We start from the raw sequence: 10,499 nt of genomic DNA, 5'->3' as shown, positions 1-10,499 counted from the left end.
ATAGAAATAATCCCATGCGTGCTATCGGACCACCACGGCCTAAAACTGGTCTTCAATAACAATAAGGGAAGAATGCCCACATATACGTGGAAATTGAACAATGCTCTACTCAATGATAACCTGGTCAAGGAAGAAATAAAGAAAGAAATTAAAGACTTTTTAGAATTTAATGAAAATGAAGGTACAACATACCCAAACTTATGGGACACAATGAAAGCTGTGCTAAGAGGAAAACTCATAGCGCTGAGTGCCTGCAGAAAGAAACAGGAAAGAGCATATGTCAGTAGCTTGACAGCACACCTAAAAGCTCTAGAACAAAAAGAAGCAAATACACCCAGGAGGAGTAGAAGGCAGGAAATAATCAAACTCAGAGCTGAAATCAACCAAGTAGAAACAAAAAGGACCATAGAAAGAATCAACAGATCCAAAAGTTGGTTCTTTGAGAAAATCAACAAGATAGGTAAACCCTTAGCCAGACTAACGAGAGGACACAGAGAGTGTGTCCAAATTAACAAAATCAGAAATGAAAAGGGAGACATAACTACAGATTCAGAGGAAATTCAAAAAATCATCAGATCTTACTATAAAAGCCTATATTCAACAAAACTTAAAAATCTACAGGAAATGGACAATTTCCTAGACAGATAACAGGTACTGAAGTTAAATCAGTAACAGATAAACCAGTTAAACAACCCCATAACTCCTAAGGAAATAGAAGCAGTCATTAAAGGTCTCCCAACCAAAAAGAGCCCAGGTCCAGACGGGTTTAGTGCAGAATTCTATCAGACCTTCATAGAAGAACTCATACCAATATTATCCAAACTATTCCACAAAATTGAAACAGATGGATCACTTCCGAATTCCTTCTATGAAAACACAATTACTCTTATACCTAAACCACACAAAGACACAACAAAGAAAGAGAACTTCAGACCAATTTCCCTTATGAATATCGACGCAAAAATACTCAATAAAATTCTGGCAAACCGAATCCAAGAGCACATCAAAACAATCATCCACCATGATCAAGTAGGCTTCATCACAGGTATGCAGGGATTGTTTAATATACAGAAAACCATCAACGTGATCCATTATATAAACAAACTGAAAGAACAAAACCAAATGATCATTTCATTAAATGCTGAGAAAGCATTTGACAAAATTCAACACCCCTTCATGATAAAAGTCCTGGAGAGAATAGGAATTCAAGGCCCATACCTAAACATAGTAAAAGCCATATACAGCAAACCAGTTGCTAACATTAAACTAAATGGAGAGAAACTTAAAGCCATCCCACTAAAATCAGGGACCAGAGAAGGCTGCCCACTCTCTCCCTACTTATTCAATATAGTTCTTGAAGTTCTAGCCACAGCAATCAGACAAGAAAAGGAGGTCAAGGTGATACAAATCGGAAAAGAAGAAGTCAAAATATCACTATTTGCAGATGATATGATAGTATATTTAAGTGATCCCAAAAGTTCCACCAGAGAACTACTAAAGCTGATAAACAACTTCAGCAAAGTGGCTGGGTATAAAATTAACTCAAATAAATCAGTAGCCTTCCTGTACACAAAAGAGAAACAAGCCGAGAAAGAAATTAGGGAAACGGCACCCTTCATAATAGACCCAAATAATATTAAGTACCTCGGTGTGACTTTAACCAAGCAAGTAAAAGATTTGTACAATAAGAACTTCAAGACACTGAAGAAAGAAATTGAAGAAGACCTCAGAAGATGGAAAGATTTTCCATGCTCATGGATTGGCAGGATTAATATAGTAACAATGGCCATTTTACCAAAAGCGATCTACAGATTCAATGCAATCCCCATCAAAATACCAATCCAATTCTTCAAAGACTTAGACAGAACAATTTGCAAATTCATCTGGAATAACAAAAAACCCAGGATAGCTAAAACTATCCTCAACAATAAAAGGACTTCAGGGGGAATCACTATCCCTGAACTTAAGCAGTATTACAGAGCGATAGTGATAAAAACTGTATGGTATTGGTACAGAGACAGACAGATAGACCAGTGGAATAGAAATGAAGACACTGAAATGAACCCACACATCTATGGTCACTTCATTTTTGACAAAGGGGCCAAAACCATCCAATGGAAAAAAGATAGCATTTTCAGCAAATGGTGCTGGTTCAACTGGAGGGCAACATGTAGAAGAATGCAGATCGATCCATGCTTATCACCCTGTACAAAGCTTAAGTCCAAGTGGATCAAGGACCTCCACATCAAACCAGACACACTCAAACTAATAGAAGAAAAACTAGGGAGGCATCTGGAACACATGGGCACTGGAAAAAATTTCCTGAACAAAACACCAATGGCTTATGCTCTAAGATCAAGAATCGACAAATGGGAGCTCATAAAACTGCAAAGCTTCTGTAAGGCAAAGGACACTGTGGCTAGGACAAAACGGCAACCAACAGATTGGGAAAAGATCTTTACCAATCCTACCTCAGAAAGAGGCCTTATATCCAAAATATACAAAGAACTCAAGAAGTTAGACCGCAGGGAAACAAATAACCCTATTAAAAAATGGGGTTCAGAGCTAAACAAAGAATTCACAGCTGAGGAATGCCGAATGGCTGAGAAACACCTAAAGAAATGTTCAACATCTTTAGTCATAAGGGAAATGCAAATCAAAACAACCCTGAGATTTCACCTCACACCAGTGAGAATGGCTAAGATCAAAAACTCAGGTGACAGCAGATGCTGGCAAGGATGCGGAGAAAGAGGAACACTCCTCCATTGTTGGTGGGATTGCAGACTGGTATAACCATTCTGGAAATCAGTCTGTAGGTTCCTCAGAAAACTGGACATTGAATTGCCTGAGGATCCAGCTATACCTCTCTTGGGCATATACCCAAAAGATGCCCCAACATATGAAAAAGACACATGCTCCACTATGTTCATAGCAGCCTTATTTATAATAGCCAGAAGCTGGAAAGAACCCAGATGCCTTTCAACAGAGGAATGGATACAGAAAATGTGGTACATCTATCAATGGAATATTACTCAGCTACAAAAACAATGACTTTTCTCTGCACCCAAATCCCGTGGGAGGGAGAGCTAAACCTTCAGAGAGGCAGACAAGCCTGGGAAACCAGAAGTGACTGCTCCCTGCACACACATCTCGGACGCCAGAGGAAAAAGCCAAAGACCATCTGGAACCCTGGTGCACTGAAACTCCCGGAAGGGGCAGCACAGGTCTTCCTGGTTGCTGCCGCTGCAGAGAGCCCGTGGGCAGCACCCCACGAGCGAACCTGAGCCTCGGGACCACAGGTAAGACCAAATTTTCTACTGCAAGAAAGCTGCCTGGTGAGCTTGGGACACAGGAAAGCAGAATTTCTCTAGGACCGGGCACGTTCTGTGTTTACCGGAAGTCCCACACCCGCGGATCCCGGCCCGCAGCAGCTCTCTGCTCCCAGACCAGGTGAGAGAGAGACCCAACCGCCTGGTCAGGTGGGCACTCCTGAGGCTGCAGAGCGGAAGAGACCACCAGCTCTGCTCACCCCTGCCCACATCCCTGGCCCAAGAGGAAACTGTATAAGGCCTCTGGGCTCCCGTGGGGGAGGGCCCAGGAGCGGCAGGACCCCTGTGCCTGAGACACCGCTGGAACCTGAAAGAAACAGACCGGATAAACAGTTCTCTGCACCCAAATCCAGTGGGAGGGAGAGCTAAATCTTCAGAGAGGCAGACAAGCCTGGGAAACCAGAAGTGACTGCTCCCTGCACACACATCTCTGATGCCAGAGGAAAAAGCCAAAGACTATCTGGAACCTTGGTGCACTGAAGCTCCCGGAAGGGGCGGCACAGGTCTTCCTGGTTGCTGCCGCTGCAGAGAGCCCGTGGGCAGCACCCCACGAGCGAACCTGAGCCTCGGGACCACAGGTAAGACCAAATTTTCTGCTGCAAGAAAGCTGCCTGGTGAACTCAAGACACAGGCCCACAGGAACAGCTGAAGACCTGTAGAGAGGAAAAACTACACGCCAGAAAGCAGAACACTCTGTCCCCATAACTGACTGAAAGAGAGGAAAACAGGTCTACAGCACTCCTGTCACACAGGCTTATAGGACAGTCTAGCCACTGTCAGAAATAGCAGAACAAAGTAACACTAGAGATAATCTGATGGCGAGAGCCAAGCGCAGGAACCCAAGCAACAGAAACCAAGACTACATGGCACCATCGGAGCCCAATTCTCCCATCAAAACAAACATGGAATATCCAAACACACCAGAAAATCAAGATCTATTTTCAAAATCATATTTGATCATGATGCTGGAGGACTTCAAGAAAGACATGAAGAACTCCCTTAGAGAACAAGTAGAAGCCAACAGAGAGGAATCGCAAAAATCCCTGAAAAATTCCAGGAAAACACAATCAAACAGTTGAAGGAATTAAAAATGGAAATAGAAGCAATCAAGAAAGAACACATGGAAACAACCCTGGATATAGAAAACCAAAAGAAGAGACAAGGAGCTGTAGATACAAGCCTCACCAACAGAATTCAAGAGATGGAAGAGAGAATCTCAGGAGCAGAAGATTCCATAGAAATCATTGACTCAACTGTCAAAGATAATGTAAAGCGGAAAAAGCTACTGGTCCAAAACATACAGGAAATCCAGGCCTCAATGAGAAGATCAAACCTAAGGATAATAGGTATAGAAGAGAGTGAAGACTCCCAGCTCAAAGGACCAGTAAATATCTTCAACAAAATCATAGAAGAAAACTTCCCTAACCTAAAAAAAGAGATACCCATAGACATACAAGAAGCCTACAGAACTCCAAATAGATTGGACCAGAAAAGAAACACCTCCCGTCACATAATTGTCAAAACACCAAACGCACAAAATAAAGAAAGAATATTAAAAGCAGTAAGGGAAAAAGATCAATTAACATATAAAGGGAGACCTATCAGAATCACACCAGACTTCTCGCCAGAAACTATGAAGGCCAGAAGATCCTGGACTGATGTCATACAGACCCTAAGAGAACACAAATGCCAGCCCAGGTTACTGTATCCAGCAAAACTCTCAATTAACATTGATGGAGAAACCAAGATATTCCATGACAAAACCAAATTTACACAATATGTTTCTACAAATCCAGCACTACAAAGGATAATAAATGGTAAAGCCCAACATAAGGAGGCAAGCTATACCCTAGAAGAAGCAAGAAACTAATCGTCTTGGCAACAAAACAAAGAGAATGAAAGCACACAAACATAACCTCACATCCAAATATGAATATAACGGGAAGCAATAATCACTATTCCTTAATATCTCTCAATATCAATGGCCTCAACTCCCCAATAAAAAGACATAGATTAACAAACTGGATACGCAATGAGGACCCTGCATTCTGCTGCCTACAGGAAACACACCTCAGAGACAAAGACAGACACTACCTCAGAGTGAAAGGCTGGAAAACAACTTTCCAAGCAAATGGTCAGAAGAAGCAAGCTGGAGTAGCCATTCTAATATCAAATAAAATCAATTTCCAACTAAAAGTCATCAAAAAAGATAAGGAAGGACACTTCATATTCATCAAAGGAAAAATCCACCAAGATGAACTCTCAATCCTAAATATCTATGCCCCAAATACAAGGGCACCTACATACGTAAAAGAAACCTTACTAAAGCTCAAAACACACATTGCACCTCACACAATAATAGTGGGAGATTTCAACACACCACTCTCATCAATGGACAGATCATGGAAACAGAAATTAAACAGTGATGTCAACAGACTAAGAGAAGTCATGAGCCAAATGGACTTAACGGATATTTATAGAACATTCTATCCTAAAGCAAAAGGATATACCTTCTTCTCAGCTCCTCATGGTACTTTCTCCAAAATTGACCATATAATTGGTCAAAAAACAGGCCTCAACAGATACATAAAGATAGAAATAATCCCATGCGTCCTATCAGACCACCATGGTCTAAAGCTGGTCTTCAATAACAATAAGGGAAGAACGCCCACATATACATGGAAGTTGAACAATGCTCTACTCAACGATAACCTGGTCAAGGAAGAAATAAAGAAAGAAATTAAAGACTTTTTAGAATTTAATGAAAATGAAGATACAACATACCCAAACTTATGGGACACAATGAAAGCTGTGCTAAGAGGAAAACTCATAGCGCTGAGTGCCTGCAGAAAGAAACAGGAAAGAGCATATGTCAGCAGCTTGACAGCACACCTAAAAGCTCTAGAACAAAAAGAAGCAAATACACCCAGGAGGAGTAGAAGGCAGGAAATAATCAAACTCAGAGCTGAAATCAACCAAGTAGAAACAAAAAGGACCATAGAAAGAATCAACAGAACCAAAAGTTGGTTCTTTGAGAAAATCAACAAGATAGATGAACCCTTAGCCAGACTAACGAGAGGACACAGAGAGTGCATCCAAATTAACAAAATTAGAAATGAAAAGGGAGACATAACTACAGATTCAGAGGAAATTCAAAAAATCATCAGATCTTACTATAAAAACCTATATTCAACAAAATTTGAAAATCTTCAGGAAATGGACAATTTCCTAGACAGATACCAGGTATCGAAGTTAAATCAGGAACAGATAAACCAGTTAAACAACCCCATAACTCCTAAGGAAATAGAAGCAGTCATTAAAGGTCTCCCAACCAAAAAGAGCCCAGGTCCAGACGGGTTTAGTGCAGAATTCTATCAAACCTTCATAGAAGACCTCATACTAATATTATCCAAACTATTCCACAAAATTGAAACAGATGGAGCACTACCGAATTCCTTCTACGAAGCCACAATTACTCTTATACCTAAATCACACAAAGACACAACAAAGAAAGAGAACTTCAGACCAATTTCCCTTATGAATATCGACGCAAAAATACTCAATAAAATTCTGGCAAACCGAATTCAAGAGCACATCAAAACAATCATCCACCATGATCAAGTAGGCTTCATCCCAGGCATGCAGGGATGGTTTAATATACGGAAAACCATCAACGTGATCCATCATATAAACAAACTGAAAGAACAAAACCACATGATCATTTCATTAGATGCTGAGAAAGCATTTGACAAAATTCAACACCCCTTCATGATAAAAGTCCTGGAAAGAATAGGAATTCAAGGCCCATACCTAAACATAGTAAAAGCCATATACAGCAAACCAGTTGCTCACATTAAACTAAATGGAGAGAAACTTGAAGCAATCCCACTACAATCAGGGACTAGACAAGCCTGCCCACTCTCTCCCTACTTATTCAATATAGTTCTTAAGTTCTAGCCAGAGCAATCAGACAACAAAAGGAGATCAAGGGGATACAGATCGGAAAAGAAGAGGTCAAAATATCACTATTTGCCGATGACATGATAGTATATTTAAGTGATCCCAAAAGTTCCACCAGAGAACTACTAAAGCTGATAAACAACTTCAGCAAAGTGGCTGGGTATAAAATTAACTCAAATAAATCAGTTGCCTTCCTCTATACAAAAGAGAAACAAGCCGAGAAAGAAATTAGGGAAACGACACCCTTCATAATAGACCCAAATAATATAAAGTACCTCGGTGTGACTTTAACCAAGCAAGTAAAAGATCTGTACAATAAGAACTTCAAGACACTGAGGAAAGAAATTGAAGAAGACCTCAGAAGATGGAAAGATCTCCCATGCTCATGGATTGGCAGGATTAATATAGTAAAAATGGCCATTTTACCAAAAGCAATCTACCGATTCAATGCAATCCCCATCAAAATACCAATCCAATTCTTCAAAGAGTTAGACAGAACAATTTGCAAATTCATCTGGAATAACAAAAAACCCAGGATAGCTAAAGCTATCCTCAACAATAAAAGGACTTCAGGGGGAATCACTATCCCTGAACTCAAGCAGTATTACAGAGCAATAGTGATAAAAACTGCATGGTATTGGTACAGAGACAGACAGATAGACCAATGGAATAGAATTGAAGACCCAGAAATGAACCCACACACCTATGGTCACTTGATTTTTGACAAAGGAGCCAAAACCATCCAATGGAAAAAAGATAGCATTTTCAGCAAATGGTGCTGGTTCAACTGGAGGGCAACATGTAGAAGAATGCAGATCGATCCATGCTTATCACCCTGTACAAAGCTTAAGTCCAAGTGGATCAAGGACCTCCACATCAAAGCAGACACACTCAAACTAAGAGAAGAAAAACTAGGGAAGCATCTGGAACACATGGGCACTGGAAAAAATTTCCTGAACAAAACACCAATGGCTTATGCTCTAAGATCAAGAATCGACAAATGGGATCTCATAAAACTGCAAAGCTTCTGTAAGGCAAAGGACACTGTGGTTAGGACAAAACGGCAACCAACAGATTGGGAAAAGATCTTTACCAATCCTACAACAGATAGAGGCCTTATATCCAAAATATACAAAGAACTCAAGAAGTTAGACCGCAGGGAAACAAATAACCCTATTAAAAAATGGGGTTCAGAGCTAAACAAAGAATTCACAGCTGAGGAATGCTGAATGGCTGAGAAACACCTAAAGAAATGTTCAACATCTTTAGTCATAAGGGAAATGCAAATCAAAACAACCCTGAGATTTCACCTCACACCAGTGAGAATGGCTAAGATCAAAAACTCAGGTGACAGCAGATGCTGGCGAGGATGTGGAGAAAGAGGAACACTCCTCCATTGTTGGTGGGATTGCAGACTGGTAAAACCATTCTGGAAATCAGTCTGGAGGTTCCTCAGAAAATTGGACATTGAACTGCCTGAGGATCCAGCTATACCTCTCTTGGGCATATACCCAAAAGATGCCTCAACATATAAAAGAGACACGTGCTCCACTATGTTCATCGCAGCCTTATTTATAATAGCCAGAAGCTGGAAAGAACCCAGATGCCCTTCAACAGAGGAATGGATACAGAAAATGTGGTACATCTACACAATGGAATATTACTCAGCTATCAAAAACAATGAGTTTATGAAATTCGTAGGCAAATGGTTGGAACTGGAAAATATCATCCTGAGTGAGCTAACCCAATCACAGAAAGACATACATGGTATGCACTCATTGATAAGTGGCTATTAGCCCAAATGCTTGAATTACCCTAGATCCCTAGAACAAACGAAACTCAAGACGGATGATCAAAATGTGAATGCTTCACTCCTTCTTTAAATGAGGAAAAAGAATACCCTTGGCAGGGAAGGGAGAGGCAAAGATTAAAACAGAGACTGAAGGAACACCCATTCAGAGCCTGCCCCACATGTGGCCCATACATATACAGCCACCCAATTAGACAAGATGGATGAAGCAAAGAAGTGTAGACTGACAGGAGCCGGATGTAGATCGCTCCTGAGAGACACAGCCAGAATACAGCAAATACAGAGGCGAATGCCAGCAGCAAACCACTGAACTGAGAATAGGTCCCCCGTTGAAGGAATCAGAGAAAGAACTGGAAGAGCTTGAAGGGGCTCGAGACCCCAAAAGTACAACAATGTGAAGCAACCAGAGCTTCCAGGGACTAAGCCACTACCTAAAGACTATACATGGACTGACCCTGGACTCTGACCCCATAGGTAGCAATGAATATCCTAGTAAGAGCACCAGTGGAAGGGGAAGCCCTGGGTCCTGCTAAGACTGAACCCCCAGTGAACTAGACTATGGGGGTGGGCGGCAATGGGGGGAGGGTTGGGAGGGGAACACCCATAAGGAAGGGAGGGGGAGGGGGATATTTCCCGGAAACCGGGAAAGGGAATAACACTTGAAATGTATATAAGAAATACTCAAGTTAATTAAAAAAATAAATAAATAAATAAATAAAAAGTAAAAAAAAAACAATGACTTTATGAAATTCGTAGGCAAATGGTTGGAACTGGAAAATATCATCCCGAGTGAGCTAACCCAATCACAGAAAGACATACATGGTATGCACTCATTGATAAGTGGCTATTAGCCCAAATGCTTGAATTACCCTAGATGCCTAGAACAAATGAAACTCAAGATGGATGATCAAAATGTGAATGCTTCACTCCTTCTTTAAAAGGGGAACAAGAATACCCTTGGCAGGGAAGAGAGAGGCAAAGATTAAAAGAGAGACTGAAAGAACACCCATTCAGAGCCTGCCCCACATGTGGCCCATACATATACAGCCACCCAATTAGACAAGTTGAACGAAGCAAAGAAGTGTAGACCGACAGGAGCCGGATGTAGATCTCTCCTGAGAGACACAGCCAGAATACAGCAAATACAGAGGCAAATGCCAGCAGTAAACCACTGAACTGAGAATAGGACCCCCGTTGAAGGAATCAGAGAAAGAACTGGAAGAATTTGAAGGGGCTCGAGACCCCATATGTACAACAATGCCAAGCAACCAGAGCTTCCAGGGACTAAGCCACTACCTAAAGACTATACATGGACTGACCCTGAACTCTGACCTCATAGGTAGCAATGAATATCCTAGTAAGAGCACCAGTGGAAGGGGAAGCCCTTGGTCCTGCTATGA

The sequence above is a fragment of the Rattus norvegicus genome, chromosome 1 (assembly GCF_036323735.1).
Source record: "Rattus norvegicus strain BN/NHsdMcwi chromosome 1, GRCr8, whole genome shotgun sequence".
Lineage (NCBI taxonomy): Eukaryota > Metazoa > Chordata > Mammalia > Rodentia > Muridae > Rattus > Rattus norvegicus.
Note: the sequence above shows the minus strand (reverse complement) of the source record.